The 16,774-nt window shown below is 40.7% G+C and overlaps 1 protein-coding gene and 1 non-coding gene across 2 annotated transcripts in view; one reads left to right on the top strand and one right to left on the bottom strand.

Annotated features, from left to right (window-relative positions):
• The window catches only part of Shroom2 (shroom family member 2), a 1,329,704-nt gene that overhangs the window by 303,485 nt on the left and 1,009,445 nt on the right, over positions 1–16,774 (top strand). The window lies entirely within an intron of this gene.
• Positions 5,169–5,300, bottom strand: LOC127186056 (small nucleolar RNA SNORA17). Its single transcript, XR_007830309.1, has one exon. It is a non-coding gene; the product is annotated as a small nucleolar RNA SNORA17 (small nucleolar RNA).

Here is a 16,774-nt window from a genome sequence, read left to right as displayed (position 1 = left end):
GAAAAAATTGATAGAATAAATCGATAAAATCAAAAGTAAGTTCTTTTCAAAAGATCAGTTAATTTAACAGAGTCAGGTTTTTCAAAAAGAACTTGTGTGTGTGTGTGTGTGTGTGTGTGTGTGTGTGTGTGTGTGTAACAAATAGGCAACATCAGTAATCGCAAAAGTATAGATTCTTCAGCTATTAATCATAAGAAGATATTATATAAAATATTATCCAGAAAACGATACTTAGAGAAAATGGGAAGATTCCTTGAAAAGTAATAACTTATAAATTTCAATCAGGAAGGAATAGACATCAATTGTCTATATTTACTGAAGAGACTGAATTCAAGTTGTTTAAAAACTACTGAACATGTATGAAAGAAATAATCTCAACTGTATATGAACCTTCCCAAAGTATCCCAGAGAATCAATATTACCTTATCACACCCAATATATAACACTTTAAGAAAATAAAATTGTAGACCAATACAGTTTATGAACACTGACATGATAATCCAAAATAAGATGTTAGCAGTTTGTTAGCAGCAAAAAAGTAAAATTAAAATAAAAAAGTAAGGCTAGGCACTGGTGCCTTTAATCCCAGTACTCAGGAGGTAAAAGCAGGTGGACTTCTGTGAGTTCAAGGCCAGCTTAGTCTATCTATTGAATTTCAGTCAAACAATGGCTACATATATAAACCCTGACACATAGATAAGTAGATAGATAGATAGTAGACAGATAATAAAAAGGTAAAATTTATATAGCCTCATGGGGTTTATATCATAGTTTGAATGTGAACTGAACATTTTGAAATTAATCTCTATGCTTCTCAGACTTATAAAAATGAGCATCTTAATCAATACCTTTAATAGATGTATGTTTGAGGCAGCCTGGCCTACAAAGCAAGTTCCAGGGCAGCCAAGACTATACAGAGAAACTCTGCCACAAGAAAAATAAAAATAAAAAAAAATTATAAAATTCAACATGGTATAACTTGCCAACAAACTAGGAATAGAGAAGAACATTTTTATGCTGATAATTATAATGTATAAAATATCTAATGCTGTTTTTTTTTTTAACAAAATCTCAAATGTTCAATTTTATTAATGAAGACTCAGGAGCAAAATGCTGGAACAAAAGATTGCTAGCTCAGAGAGGCAGACAAAGTACCCAGCTGACCTTCTTACTCAGGTCACGTCACCACAAAGGAGGTCTCCTTCCCCAGGCTGTCTCAAGGAAAGAAAGAAAGAAAGAAAGAAAGAAAGAAAGAAAGAAAAGAAAAGGCAAAACCCTCAAATTGAATGTCCCTCCTTCTACTTCCTGTGTGACCATGTCCCCTGAATGGGGAGACCTGGCGGCACTCAGAGGAAGGATAGCAGGCTACCAAGAAGAGACTTGATACCCTATGAGCATATACAGGGGGAGGAGGTCCCCCTCAGTCACAGTCATAGGGGAGGGGAATAAGGGGAAAATGGGAGCGAGGGAGGAATGGGAGGATACAAGGGATGGGATAACAATTGAGATGTAATATGAATGATTTTATTTTTCAATTTAAAAAAAGGAAAAAAAAAAAAAGACTGAGTGCTAGCCATTCTGACTAGGTTGAGATGAAATCTCAAAGTAATTTTAATTTTCATTTCCCTGATGGCTGAGGATGGTGAATACTTTTTTTTTTTTTTAATGTTTGTTAGTCATTTGTGTTTCTTCTTTTGAAAACAGTTTCATTAATAGCTCATTTATTGGCTAGACTATTTGAGTTTCGGGGTGGTTAATGTTTACAGTTCTTTAATATATTCTAGATATCAACTGCCTGTCTCAAGTATAGTTTGTAAAAATGAAATCGGGGAAAGAGGTCTTAAAGGAGAGTTGGGGGAGGAGAGTAAGAGAACATATGTGACATCAATGCAGAGAGGGGCTAATGGGGTAGTAGGGGAATCAGCATGATGTGGACAGATAGATGGGGAGAGGGAGTGGGGAAAATATGTATGAAAATGCCATATCAAAGCCCGCTACTTCATATGCTGATTTTTAAAAACTAATTAAAAATGAAAGTAAATACTTTGCATTTTCAGATTGAGGACAAGGTGAGGAGGATGTGTGCTTTTGCCACTTCTATTCAATATTTTATAGGCTTCTCGCAAAAAAAAAAAAAAAAAAAAAAAAAAAAAAAAAAAAAAGCACGAAACTGCTTTCATTTACAAAGAAGATGTGTTTCTGTAAAAAATATGGAAAACTAAATGAGCTGATAACTAACATGGTATGTGATATGGGGAAAGTCAGTTCTATTTCTCTATCCCAGCCATAGACAATTAAAATTTAAATAAAATTAATATCATTTTCTTTTTAATTATTTTTCTTTTTTACATATATATTTATGTTATTACACACATAATATAATAAAATATAATAAACTACCTAAGCAAGAAGAACCATAAACCAATCAGGAAATATATATATATATATATTCACATGTTAGAGTCATACTGTTTTGGCTATTTGTATTTGGCAGCCTTGAAGAAATTATCTTCCCTAACTTGGTGAGTCTAAAATTCTGCATGTAAATCAATATCTATCATATCTTATCATTATCAACTTAAAACATTTATCTAGACCTAAAAATATCTTAACCTCTAAACAACTAAGCCTAATTGTAAAACTAAACTATCTGATCTTCAACCCCATCAGAGACTTGAGAAGAATAAAGTTGATTACTTGAATATACAGGAAGTGCAGGTTAGTAGCTTCCCAAATAAGAAGATGACAGAGACAGTTTGCTGCCTGAACAGTCACCCAAAAAAAACTCTCTATAATGTTGGAGCATCTTCTTCAGCCTTCTGGCCCAATATATCTGATAGACATATTTGTGAGGTGAGAACTATCGAGGACTTGCTTACCCTGTCTTGGCGGAGTGACTCTGCCCATTTTTAAGCAGAATTCTGTCTGTGGTAGAAACAAGGACATTTTGCCCAGTGGCTTGTTTACTACATTTGAAACCATCTCATAAGGAGGTTCTCTGATGTTCATCATCTTCTTTAAGGTAGAATGGATGTTGCCAGGAGTTAACCTGTCTTATTTTCAAAGATTCTTTAAAATAATAAAAACATCTTTAAATGCCATATTCTGTCAAAGCCATGTAATATATAGTGACATCTAATTTAGCTTTAAAAAGATTTATAACACTCATATCTTGAAAACCTTAGATAAAGGAAATTGAAGTACTTTTTTTTTCAACTTTTTATTGGTTCTTTGTCACTTTTGCATCACATACCTCAATCCCAGTCAGAGAAAAAAACAGAAGCTTCTCATTGTGGAAGCTATAGTGTGTCACAATGTGTCCCACAGTATACCCTTTGGTCTACATTTCTTGCTTACAAATGTGTCTTGCAAGTCATTGCAACATTTGCAATGACTCCTTGGTCTGGTACAAGGGCTCTGGCTTCTGCTACTCTTTGTTGCCCTGTGTCATGGAGATTCTGTAGTTTTAGATCTGTAGAACTAGTTCCTTTGCATGCTACAGCAGTTCATAAATGGGACAGATATTGAGATGGGCCAATTCAAAGCCCTGGATTTGGGTCTGAGAGGTACCTAAGCTGGTCTGCCCTCTGGATCTCCCGCTCTCCCACTCTCTCACTCTCTGGGCTGGCTCATCTGCAACAAGGGCCAGCTCTTCCTTGCTATCCAAGCGAGGTGCAGGGCCTGCTCTCCCAAGTGTTGCAGCCTGTGAGAGACAGGGCCAGTTCTCCCGCTCTCATGACCCCAGGGTCAGCTCTCCCACCTGCTATAGGTAGTGGGGGATGACCATCTCTCCCTCATCAGCGCCACCTCACAGAAGACAAGAGGGAGGGCCAGGTCTCTTGCACTCACATCCTTGGGCCAGCTTACCCACAAATCCACAGGGCCAGCTGTGCTATGCTCCTCAGATGAGGTGCAGGGCTTGTTCTCCTGAGTGCTGCATCTAGTGAGGGTCAGTTACAGCCCTCTCTCTCTCTCTCTCTCTCTCTCTCTCTCTCTCTCTCTCTCTCTCTGATGACCTCAGGGCCAGCTCTCTTGCATGCATGCTATAGGTAGTAAGGAGTGAGAGGGGGAAGGCATCTCCCTTACCATGCCAAGGCATGGCAGACAAGTGGTGGGGCCAGCTCTCCCATGCTCATGCCCTTAGGGCCAGCTCTACTGTGCTGCCCAGGTGAGGTGCAAGGCCTGCTCTCCTAAGCTCTACAGCTGGTAAGGGGCAGGAACAGCTCTCCTGCTCTCATGACCCCAGGACCAGGTCTCCCACCTGCCACCAGTGACAAAGGGCAAAGGAAGAGGAGAGTATCTCTCCCTTGTCCATGCCACCAAACAGGAGACAAGTAGCAGGGCCAGCTTTCCCATGCTCATACCCTCAGGCAGGCTACCTGCAACTCCCACAATGTGTGGTGCTGCTCTCTTGGGTACTGCAGCTGTCTACGAATGGTGTCAGCTCTCCTGATCTCATGCCCCTAGGGCCAGCTCTCCCACACTGTCCAGGTGAGGGGTGGGGCTACTTCTGCACAGCCCTCAGACATTAACATGGTCTCAGGAGGCAGCCCAGACCAAAGATATCTGGTAGTAACAGATCCCTGTTGCTGCAGGGCCACAGACCCAGATGTGTCCCCCAGTGGCAGCACAGGCCAGGACCCCATCATGGTCTCAAGTGCCATCTCGGGCTACTCACATCAGGCTGTTCCTCACTGTCCTTGAGTCTCCAGTTCCATCTCTATTCACTGTGCCCTCATCTTTCTGTTTTCCTTTCTCTTCCATTTTCCCACCACTTACTTGCTCCTCTTAGTAGTTCCTGAGGTCTCTTGAGTGTCTGAGTTTGTCTCAGAAGAGCTATGCCCCAATCAGGCATTATGGCACCAGGCAAGGGTCAAATCAGGCATGGTCTGCGCCGCCCCCCAAACCCCAGCCTGTGCCAAGCAGACTGGTGGTCATCTCAGGCTAGCTCTCTGTCTGCACTCCATGGCACTGGTCTGGTGATTATCTCAGCCTCACTCCTTACGGTGGCCCCATGACAGGATCATCAGTCTCAGGCTCACTCCCAGCTGGGACTTATGGTTACAAATGGGGTTCTTCTAGTTTCCAACTTGCTCCCTGCCCTGAGAGCCTGCCCAGACCTGCACAACACCAGACTAGTGGTCCTCTCAGGTTCGCTTGTTTCAGATGGTGTTAGGCTACTCATCATTCAGATGTTCACAGGTCAGAACACTGAGTGCAGATACAGCCTCTCTCCTCTCTGCCATCTACTGATGCACATGTGACACAGCAGCCACACCTGCAATCCCTCTAGGGGCAGTATGAAACAATCTTTTGTCTTTTCTTTCCTCCCGCCCCGCCCCCCCAGACATGGCTATCCTGACTTGCTTTGTAGACCCAGAATGCTGTACCCAGATCACGAGACCCTCAAATAAGACCACCAGAACTCGATACCGATGTAATATACATGAGGACCTTTAATCGACTCCAGTCGGGCTCTGACTGGTCACCAACCCAGTGGTACCCAGAAAAAGCCCTGAGGGTAAATTTATAGGTTCCTATCCCTCCCAGTGCCCCAAAGCAGGGGAGTTCCAACCTGGCAAGTATCTATATTGGTTGAGTAACATAAAGAGGTCTAATGTCTAAAGTGACAGTCTACAGAAAAAGACTCCAAGACCACCCATGGCTTAGCTTTTTTTGTTCTCTTTGTTCACTACCTTGTCCAGGGAAGTGTCTGGTTTCTTATTAACCTTATCTCCAGTGGGCAGGAAGGAATGTGGCCATTAAATTGGGTCTCTTATCAACTCTATCTCCGGTGGGACTCTTCGGATCAATCACTAGGCAATGCTATCTCTAGTGGGGCTGCTCTTTGAAGCTGGTCATATTATCTCCTGTAGGCCTATTTCTTAATCTTTGCCCCAGTTACCCTGAAATCTAATTTTAGTTCTTCTGGTATCTCAAGACTGGCCTCAAACTCATAGAGACCCACCTGCTTCTGCCTCCTCAAGTGCCAGGATTAAAGGCCACTGTGCCTGGCTGTGAAGCAATCATCAATGACTGGAGAGATACACAGCATTGCCCTCTAGATTCACTGCAATCCAAATTAAGATCACTGTGTGGACCAACTGATTTGTTTTATAAACTGTATGTGGAAAAAAGAAAAGTAGAACAGCTTAATCATTTTGTGAACTCAAAAGAAGAGAGAGCAAGAGTAGAAGAACAAACAAGGGGAGTCCAAAAGACTCCCCAGAGCCTGGAACATATTGGCACAGGAGACAACTTCCTGAACAGAACACCAATGGCCCAGGCCTTAATGTCAACCATTAATAAATGGGACCTCATGAGGCTGAGAAGCTTCTGTAAGGCAGGAGACACTGTCAAGAGAACAAAGCGACAGCCTACAGACTGAGAAAAAATCTTCACCAACCCTACATCTGACAAAGGTCTAATATCCAAAATATATAAAGAACTCAAGAAATTAAACACCACCAAACCGAATAACCCAATTGAGAAATGGGGCTTGGAACTAAACAGAGAATTCTCAAAAGAGGAGTATTCAAATGGCTGAGAAACACTTAAAGAAATGCTCAACCTCCTTAGTCATCAGGGAAATGCAAACTCAAAAAACGACTCTGAGATTCCATCTTACACCATCAGAATGGCTAAGATCAAAAACTCAAGCGACACCACATGCGGGCGAGGATGTGGGGAGAGAGGAACACTCCTTCATTGCTGGTGGGAATGCAAACTAGTACAGCCACTTTGGAAATCTATCTGGTGCTATCTCAGAAAAATGGGAATAGGGCTTCCTCAAGACCCAGCTATTCCACTCCTTGGAATATACCCAGAAGATGCTCCAGCACACAACAAGAAAATATAGCTATTGTTATTGCCCTTGGTTGTCTCCCAGAAGTTGAAGGTAAGTCCATACTGTCAAAAATACTGTGTACTTTGAACACAGGACTTAGAAGATTGAAATAAGACCTAATCTGAAAGTCTCCTCACTGAGAACTGGCTTTCATAGGACCAGAAGGGAATATGCAAAGGAGAAAAAAATTAACAGTCCTAGCCTGCAGTTATGTCAACAAACCACAATGACCATCATGACAATATATCTTTAAATGTGTAATAATGGCACATATACTTTAGCAGTAACCAAAAGTTGTCTAATTGAACTTAAGGCCTGCTAACCAGGAGGGAAATCATCCCTGGTTTGAAAAACCTGGTCAACTATCTGACTCTAGCGTGGCCATGAATCTTAAAAAATAAACTTCTAGCCGAATGTGGTGGTACATGACTTTAATCCTAGCACTCAGGGAACAGAAGCGAGTGGATTGCTGTGAATTCAAGGCCAGCCTGGTCTACAAAGTTAGTCCAGGACAGCCAAGGCTACATAGGGAAACCCTGTCTTGAAAAACAAAGAAGAAGAAGGAGGAGGAGGAGGAGGAGAAGGAGGAGGAAGAGGAGGAGAAGGAGGAGGAGGAGGAGGAGGAAGAAGAAGAAGAAGAAGAGGAAGAGAAAGAAGAAACAACTTCTGTCACCACTTTACTAATCCAGTATAATTTTTTAAGATTATAATTTATTTACATTTCTCCCTTTTCTTTCCTGTACCCAAACCTTTCCATATACCCCTCCTCACTATCCTTCAAAGTCATGGCATCTTTTTCACTACTTATTATTGCATGCATATATGTGTGTATGTGTGTGTGTATATATATATATATATATATATATATATATATATATATTCTTAAATATAACTTGTTCATTTTGTATACTGACCAGCACAACTCTTAACTGAATTCTAAATATTTATCCTTATACTCACAGAAAGTATAGCTCCCCACCCCTCATCCAAGAAGCTTCTGTTTGCACTACAGAAAGCCACAGCTGGTCAAAAGATCAGAGAACAGCTGATCATAGGGTGCCCAGCCCTAGTTGATACATCTATAACACAACTCTCACATCTAAAATGAAGAGAACATTGAGGAAGAGAGAGAGGAAAGGTTGTAATCGTAAGAGCTAGAGAACTGGGAGCTCAGCTAAAAGATTGTGTCCTAGAAATAACAGAGAAGTGCCACCTTCAACAATGTGGCTGCATAAATAAAATATAAAAAGTGCAATACTGATGGGCATGCTAACATGGAAAGGGAACATCTCAAGGGGGCCTCATCCCCAGACAAAGAAACCCAGTCAACTGAGGACTTCTGAAAGAGGAAGAATTAGATTTCCCAAGGGATAAGCACCCTAATTGGTTATCCAATACCAAGTGCTCAGCCCTGAAACTACATACAAGTAACACTAAATAGACTACTCAGCAGTGTGTGTGTGTGTGTGTGTGTGTGTGTGTGTGAATTAAATAAAAAGAGGTAATAAATTTTAAAAGAAGCAAGGAGAGGGGACATACAAGGGACTAGAAGGAGGAAAGGGAAGGGAAAATGATGTAGTAATGTTTTAATTTTTAAAAAATAAGATGAGCTCTTTCATTCTAGTCTCTCCTTATTTACTCTTACTACCTCACCACCATTCCTGGGGACTCCACCTCTTGGTGCAAACCTAGGGTCTCCCTAGCTATTTCCTGCTACCCTCTCAGCCTTCCCTTCTAGCTCAGCTTCATTCTTTTGGGTCACCTACCAACCCACAGAAAACTTTCTACCATGGATTCACTCACCTTTATTATCTGGGGACTCTGCTTCTTGGTGTGGACCCGGGGTCTCCCTAACTCTTTCCCACTCCCCTACTCATCAATTCCTCCTAGCCTATCTTCATTTCTTTGTGTCACCTGACAACCCACAGAAACATTCTCCACCAGGAACCCACGGCTACTATACTAGGCTCCAAAGTAGACAACAGCAACAAAGAACAGAACACCCTCCCAACAAAGACAAGACCAAATATTTAACTAAGGAACTCTCAAGCATCATAAATTCCAGATACCTAGATCCAGTACGAAAGAGAAACAAACAGGCAAGACAATACGCCTACTCCAGAAGCCAACAACACTATAACAATAGGCCTTAAGAGCAGCAATTTAGCTAAAACACAAGACCAAGACTTCAAAATAGCTATTTTGAATATGTTCTAGGGCTTTGAAGAAAATGTGAATAAATGCTTGAATGAAGACAGGGAAAACAAAAACAGTGGGATGAAGTAACAAAAACATATCAAGATATCAAAGTAGAATTTAACAAATATATAAAACACTAAAGGAAACCCAAACTGAAATAAAACTCAAAATGATAAATTTAGGACGTCAAACAAATACTTCAAAGGTAAGCCCCAGCAGCAGATTAAAGAGACAGAAAGGAGAATTTTATGTCTTAAAGACAAGGTAGACAAAAAGAATAGGTAAGACAGGAAAAGTGTTAAATCTAAAAGGTGGGGGGGGGGCAGGCAGAAATCCAGGTAGGCTGGCCTCCTGACAAACTCCCACACTCTCACTATCCTGACATCCCCCAAACTTATCCCCAGTCCTGTGCCCTCTTAGTTGCTTTGCCCCTGCCTCCAACTGGGACAGAGTGAGAAGCCCAGGCCACACAGACCAGAAAACCAGAGAGGAAGCAGAAAACAAGAAACAAAACATCCCAAGCCCAGATGACTAGAGGTCAGTATAAGAACATAATCAACAACAGCCAAAGCCAAGCAATACGTCATCACTGGAACCCAGCAACTACTTTAGCAACCCCTCAATATTCCAACACAACAGAAGCACAATAAAAAAGACCCTGAAACCAACTTTATGCGGGCAGTGGTGACGCACGCCTTTAACCCTAGCACTTGGGAGGCAGAGTCAGGAGGATCACTGTGAGTTCAAGGTCAGCCTGGCCTACAAAGCAAGTCTAGGACAACCAAGGCTAAAACAGAGAAACCCTGTCTCAAAAAAAACCAAATAAAAACAAAAAACAAACCAACTTTATAAAATAATTGAGGTCCTTAAAAAGGAAATGAATAAATCCCTTAACGAAAGAGAAGAAAGCAGCCAGGTATGGTGGTACATGCCTTTAATCCCAGTACTCAGGAGGCAGACGCAGGTGGATCGCTGTGAGTTCGAGGCCAACCTGGTCTACAAAGTGAATCCAGGACAGCCAAGGCTACACAGAGAAACTCTGTCTCAAAAATTAAAAAGAAAAAGAAAAAAGAAAGTGAAGAAAAAACAAACAGTGGAAGGAAACAAAACTGTTCAAGACCTAAAAATGGAAATAGAAGTAATAAAGAAAATACAAACTGAGGGAATTCTGAAATGAAAAAATTTAGGTACGTGAACAGGAACCTCAGACACAACTTGTACTTTTATAGGCATCTCCTTTACCTTAGGAAAATCTTCTTCGATGATTTCGTTGAAAATACTTTCTGGGACTTTGAGCTGGGCTTCTTCTCCTTCCTCTAGTCCTATTATTCTTAGGTTTGGTCTTTTCATAGTGTCCTATATTTCCTGGATGTTTTTTTCAAGACAGGATTTCTCTGTGTAGCCTTGACTGTCCTAGACTCAGTTTGTACACCAGACTGGCCTCAAACTCACAGAGATTCACCTGTCTCTGCTTCCTCAAGTGCTGGGATGACAGGCATGCACCACTGCACCAGCTTCCTGAATGTTTTGTGTCAGAAATGTGTTAGGTTGAACATTTCCTTTCACTGATGCATCACCAACAGGATACAAGAGATGGTAGAAATAATCTCAGCAGTTGAAGATACAATAGATGAAATAGATGCATCAGTCAAAGAAAAATATTAAATCTACATCAAGCTGCTATGGCCATTCTACTATCTAACAAAATAGAGTTTCAACCAAAATTAATCAAAAGCTGATAGAAGATGAAGAGGAGAACAGTCTTGAACTCCTTGGTACAGGAGAAGACTTTCTGAACAGAACACCATTACCATACTCATCCATTGCCGGTAGGAGTACAAACTTGTACAGCCACTATGGAGATCAGTGCAGCAGTTCCTTAGGAAGATAGGAATCTATCTACTTTAAGATCCAACTATACCACTCTTGAGCATATACCCAAAGGATGCTTCATCCTACCACAGAAACACTTGCTCAAACCATGTTCATTGATGTTCTGTTCATAACTAGAAACAACCTAGATGAATAGATAAAGAAAACATGGTACATTTACACAACAGAATATCACTCATCCATTTTTAAATCATTAATTTCACTGGCAAATGCATGGAATTAGAAATAATTCATTCTGAGTGAGTTAACAAAGACCCAAAAAAGACAATTATAGCATGTAATCACTTATATGTGGATATTAGCTGTTAAGTCAACGATAACCAGCCCACACTCCACAGAACCACAGAGTTTAGATATAGATAGAGTCAGGGACTAGAAGGGGGCAGATAGATCTCCCTATGACATGGAAATAGAATAGATAGGTATAGATGGATGGAGAGGGTTGAAATGGGAGGATCAAGTTGTCAGGGGCAAGGGAGAGTGGGATGAAGAAGGAAAAAGAGAGACAGCTAAAATTAAGGGCCATTTGAGAGGTAGTATGGAAACCTAATACAGTAGAAGCTTCCTGATATGTATATATGACAGTGATCTAAGTAAAATCACCAGATAAAGGAGTAGGCAGGGCCCCAACTGGCCATCTCTTGTCACCAAATGAAGCTTCCAAACACAGGATCAGGTAATATCTAATTGAGTTGTTGGCCAAAGGGGTCCCACAGGAATCCCCAAACAACCCAGGCTGATGCTAAGACTGTAGTTTGCTCTCCACAAACTGAGAGCAAGGCCCCATTGCTGAAGACAACACCCACACAACTCACTGAACATGAAAAAGTTGAGCTGGTGCCTATATAGAGCCTTCACTCCTACATTCTAGGGTCTTGTGTATAGGAAGGTACTCTATATACTACCAAAGGAGCAACATAAACACCACTGCAGCCACAAACCCTTTGATCTACAATGGTATCATGCTTGCAATATATACTAAGGTAATGGGCACAAAGCTTGCGGGAATAACCAACCAAATCTGATTTGACTTAAGGCTCACTACACAAGACGGAATCCATACCCAACACTGCTTATGTGACCAAGAACCTCAGACTAGATAGCCTAAGGACCTGGGTTATTATAATCAGCTGCTACTGTTCTACTAAGGGAAAGTAGCAATAAAATGATTCCTAATGACATTCTGCTATGCTCATAGATCAATGCCTTGCTCAGCATTCTCATCAGAGAAGCTTCCTCCTGCAGCAGATGAGAACAAACACAAAGACTCACAGGCAGACATAATGCAAAGAGTAAGAGACCTCGGAACACTTAGACCTAAATGGGATGTCATCATCAAATCCCTCCCTTCAGAGAACCCTGTGGAAGAGGAGGCAGAAAGAGTGTAAAAGCCAGAGGGGATGGAGGACACCGAGAAAACAAGGCCCTCTAATCAACATGGTCAAAGCTCATGTGAACTCACAAAGACTGAGGCAGCACGCACAGCATGCACACAAGACTGCATCAGATCCTCTGTGTGTTTTCATGGAATTCCTGATTGTGCAAATGAGTGGGTCCCTGAATCTTGTGCTTTCTCCAGGGCTCTTTTCCTTCTGTTTCTGTGTTTTGTTCAATTCCAATGTGCTATTTTTTCTTTTATTTTATATTATTAATATATCTTAGAAACATGTTTGTTTTCTAATTAGAGATAAAAGGAGAGTGGATCCAGATGGGAGCAAAGGTAGGGAGGAACTGGGAAGAGTAGAGGGAAGGGAAATCTTAATTGGCTTATATTATGTGGAAAAAAGTCTATTTTCAATAAAAGGAAAAAAAAGATTAGTTGGCTTCATTCCAAAGATGCAAGAATGGCTCAACATGCATAAAATAATCAATGTAACTCACCACACAAACAGACTGAAAGACAAAACCCACATGATCATCTCATTGGATGGAGAAAAGACCTTTGACAAAATTTAACATCCCTTTATGATAAATCTTGTGGAGACTAAGGATACAAGGCACATACCTCAACACAGTAAAGGCAATTTACAGCAAGCCTACAGCTAGCATTATCCTAAGTGGAGAGCTCAAGGCATTTCTGCCAAAATCATATACAAAACAAGGATGTCCACTCTCTCCATACCTGTTAGATATAGTAGTTGAAGCCCTAGCTAGAACAATTGAACAGCTGAAGAAAATCAAGGGGATACAAATTGGAAAAGAAAAAGTTAAAGTATCCCTATTCACAGATGATATAATTTTACACATAATGAACCCAAAAGACCCCACCAGGAAACTTCTTTGGCTGATAAACACTTTCAGAAAAGTAGCAGGATACAAAATTAATACATAAAAACCAGTAGCCTCTCTATATGCAAATTAAACACATACTGAGAAAGAAATCAGAGAAAGACTGCCTTACACAACAGCCTCAAAAAATAATATATCTTGGGGTAACTCTAATCAAGCAAATGAAAGACTCATATAATAAAAAATTTAAGACACTGAAGAAAGAAATTGAAGAAGACACCAAAATAGAAAGCTCTCTTATGTTCATGGAGCAATAGGATTAAATGGTCATCCTACCAAAACCAATCTATAGATTCAATATTTCAATATATTTCTTAACAGAAATTGAAAAAAACAATCTTCAACTTCTTACAAAAATGCAAAAAAATTAAATAAATAAAATAGTCCTGAATAATAAAAGAAATACTGGAGGTATCATCATCCCAGATTTCAAACTATAGAGCTATAATAATAAAAACAGCATTAATGTCATAAAAACAGACACATTGATAAGCTGAATAAAATTGAAAACCCAGACATAATTCCACACACCTACAGACACTTGATTATTTACAAAGAAGCCAAAAATATACACTGGAGAAAAGACAGCATCTTCAACAAACGGTGCTAGTTAAGCTGGATGGCTACATGTAGAAGAATCCAAATAGATTCATACTTATCACTCTGTATAAAACTCAACCCCAAATGGACCAAGGACCTCAACATCAGATCCCCTGAACCTGATAAAAAAGAGAACAGGGAATAGGCTTGAACTCAATGGCACAGGAAAGGACTTTCTGAACAGGATATTGATAGCACAGGCATTAAGCCCAACAATTAACAAATGAGACCTCATGAAGCTAAAAAGCTTCTGTACAGCAAATGACAATATCATTCCACCAATGTGGCAGCCTACAGAATAGGAAAAGATCTTTACTAATTATACATCTGGTATAAGGTTAATATCTCAAGTAAACAAGGGGCTAAAAAATAAATAAATAAAACCTGAACAAGCAAACAAATAACCCAATTTAAAAATAGGATAAAGAACTAAATACAGAGTTCCGAAAAGATGAAACCTAAATGGCTGAGAAACACTTAAAGAAATGTCCAACATCCTTTGCTGTCAGAGGAATGCAAATTAAAACTACTTTGAGATTTTATCTTACCCCAGTCAGAATGGCCAAGATCAATAAAACAAATGACAGCACATGCTAGTTTGAATACAAGAAAAAGGGAGCACTTATCCATTACTGGTGAGAGTGCAAACTGGTACAGCCACTATGGAAATGAGTGTGAAGGTTTCTCAAAAAGCTGAAAATCAATCTATCACTAGCTCAGCTATAGCACTCTTGGGCATATACCCAAAGGACGCTACATCCTACTACAGAGATAATTGCTCATGCATGTTCATTGCCACTCTATTCATAATGGCCAGAAATTGGAAACAACCTAGACACATATCAACTGATGAATGGATAATGAAAATGTGGTACATTTACACAGCAGAATACTATTCATCTATTAAGAAAAATGAAATTATGAAATTTGCAGGTAAATGGATAGAGATAGAAACAATCCTCCTGACTGAGTTAACCCAGACCAAAAACAAAAACAAACAAGCAAAACAATTATTGTAAATTTTCTCTTACATGTGAATGGTAGATTTTAAGCTTTCTGTATGTATGCTTCTGTCCAAATAACCACAAAGGTTAGGCTCCTAGTAAGTGACCATGGCGGGAGGGAAGTAAGGAATCTTCCAGGGAAATGTAAAATAGAGTATAGTGGTATAAAGAGATACAAGGGAAACTAGAATAGAAGGATTAAATGGAGATGGTAATGAGTGCAAGGTGAAGGAAGAAATATGAAAACTGACTAACACTAGAGGCCACTTGAAAAACCATATGGAAACCTACTACTGAAGAAACATCCTAAAATATATACATAGAGGGGAGGAATTTAAATAGAGTCACCATATAATTAAGGAAGCAATGCCCCAACTAGATGTTTTATGCCACCAAATAAAACCTCCAGTGCCAAGAACTGGTTACATCTTAAGTCATTGGCCAAATGGGTCCCATAGACACCACCACCTGCCCAATTACCACAGTCTATTGCTAAGGTTATTTGTTACCCTCCGTAATCCAATGGAAAGTCCTTATTGCTGAAAACAACACTTACATCATCTAATGTGGAGAAATTGAGCTGGTGCCTAACTAGAAGCTTCACCTCTACTGATTAGCATTCATAGTGCTAGAAGGTACTTCAAGCATGACTGCAAGAGAAAAATAATCAACCCTACGACCGAGCCAGGCATGGTGGTACCCGCCTTTAATCCCAGCACTCAGGAGGCAGAAGCAGGCAGATCACTGTGAGTTCAAGGACAGCCTGGTCTACAAAGTGAGTCCAGGATGGTCAAGATAACATAGAGAACACCTGTCTCAAAAAAAACAAAAACAAAAACCCTACAACCTACAACTGAGACCTGGCCCCAAGATACACTGGTGCAATAGTGACACAAAAGTTATAAGAATAACCAACCACTTTTTGCAATTGGTTCCATGTCTCCACACTCATTTCTCCCTGCACTCCCTCTCCTACCTTGTTCCCACTCTTCAATCACTTTCACTGTCTATTCTATTTCCAATTCTGAGTGAGATTTAAGCATCCTCCCTTGGGTCCTCATTGTTACTTATCTTCTTTGAGTCTGTGAATTGTAGTATGTTTATCCTGTACTTTAAGGCTAACATCCACTTATAAGTGAGTACATACCATGTGTGTCTTTCTTGGTCTGGGTTACTTCACTCAGGATGATCTTTTCTAGTTCCATCCATTGGCCTGCAAATTTCATGAGATGAGGCCAAGGGAGAGCAGGGGCGGGAAGACAGAGGGCCTGCAGAGAGAAGAGAAACCATGGGCAAGAAGGGTATCTCTGTGACAAGCTAGAGGGGTAGGCTTCTGAGGAATATGGGGTTGACTCTAGCTGAAACTCCTAGTAGCAAGAGTCATAGAGACTGACAAGAACACCCTCTAACTAGACAGGACTCCTAGCAGAGGGAGGGGAGCTCCAACTCACCCACCAAAACTTAGACCCAAAAATGCAGGGATAAAGATAGAACAGAGATTGTGAGAATATCCAACCAATGCCTGGCCCAACCTGAGACTCACTCCATGGAAGAGAACCAACCCCTGACACTATTAACAATACTCTGCCACACTCGCAGACAGGAGCCTAGCATAGCTATCCTCTGAGAGGCTCCACCCAGCAATTGATTGAAACAGAAGCTAAGACACATGTCTGACCCACAGCCAAACATTGAGTGAAACATAGGGAGTCTTGTGGAAAAGTGGGGAAAGGATAGAAGGACTTGGAGGTGACAGGAGTTCTACAAGAAGACCAACAGAGCCAACTAACCTGGGCCCAGAAGGGCTTGTGGAGTCTGAAGACCTACCAAAGACCATGCATGGACTGGACCTAGGTTCCTCTACATAGATGTAGCCAATGGGCAGCTCAGACTTCATGTGGGCCATCTAGTAAGGGGATCAAGGGCTGTCTCTGATATGGAC

Source organism: Acomys russatus, chromosome X (genome assembly GCF_903995435.1).
Source record: "Acomys russatus chromosome X, mAcoRus1.1, whole genome shotgun sequence".
NCBI lineage: Eukaryota > Metazoa > Chordata > Mammalia > Rodentia > Muridae > Acomys > Acomys russatus.
The sequence above is the reverse complement of the archived record's forward strand: the minus strand, read 5'-3'. Positions and strand labels throughout refer to the sequence as shown.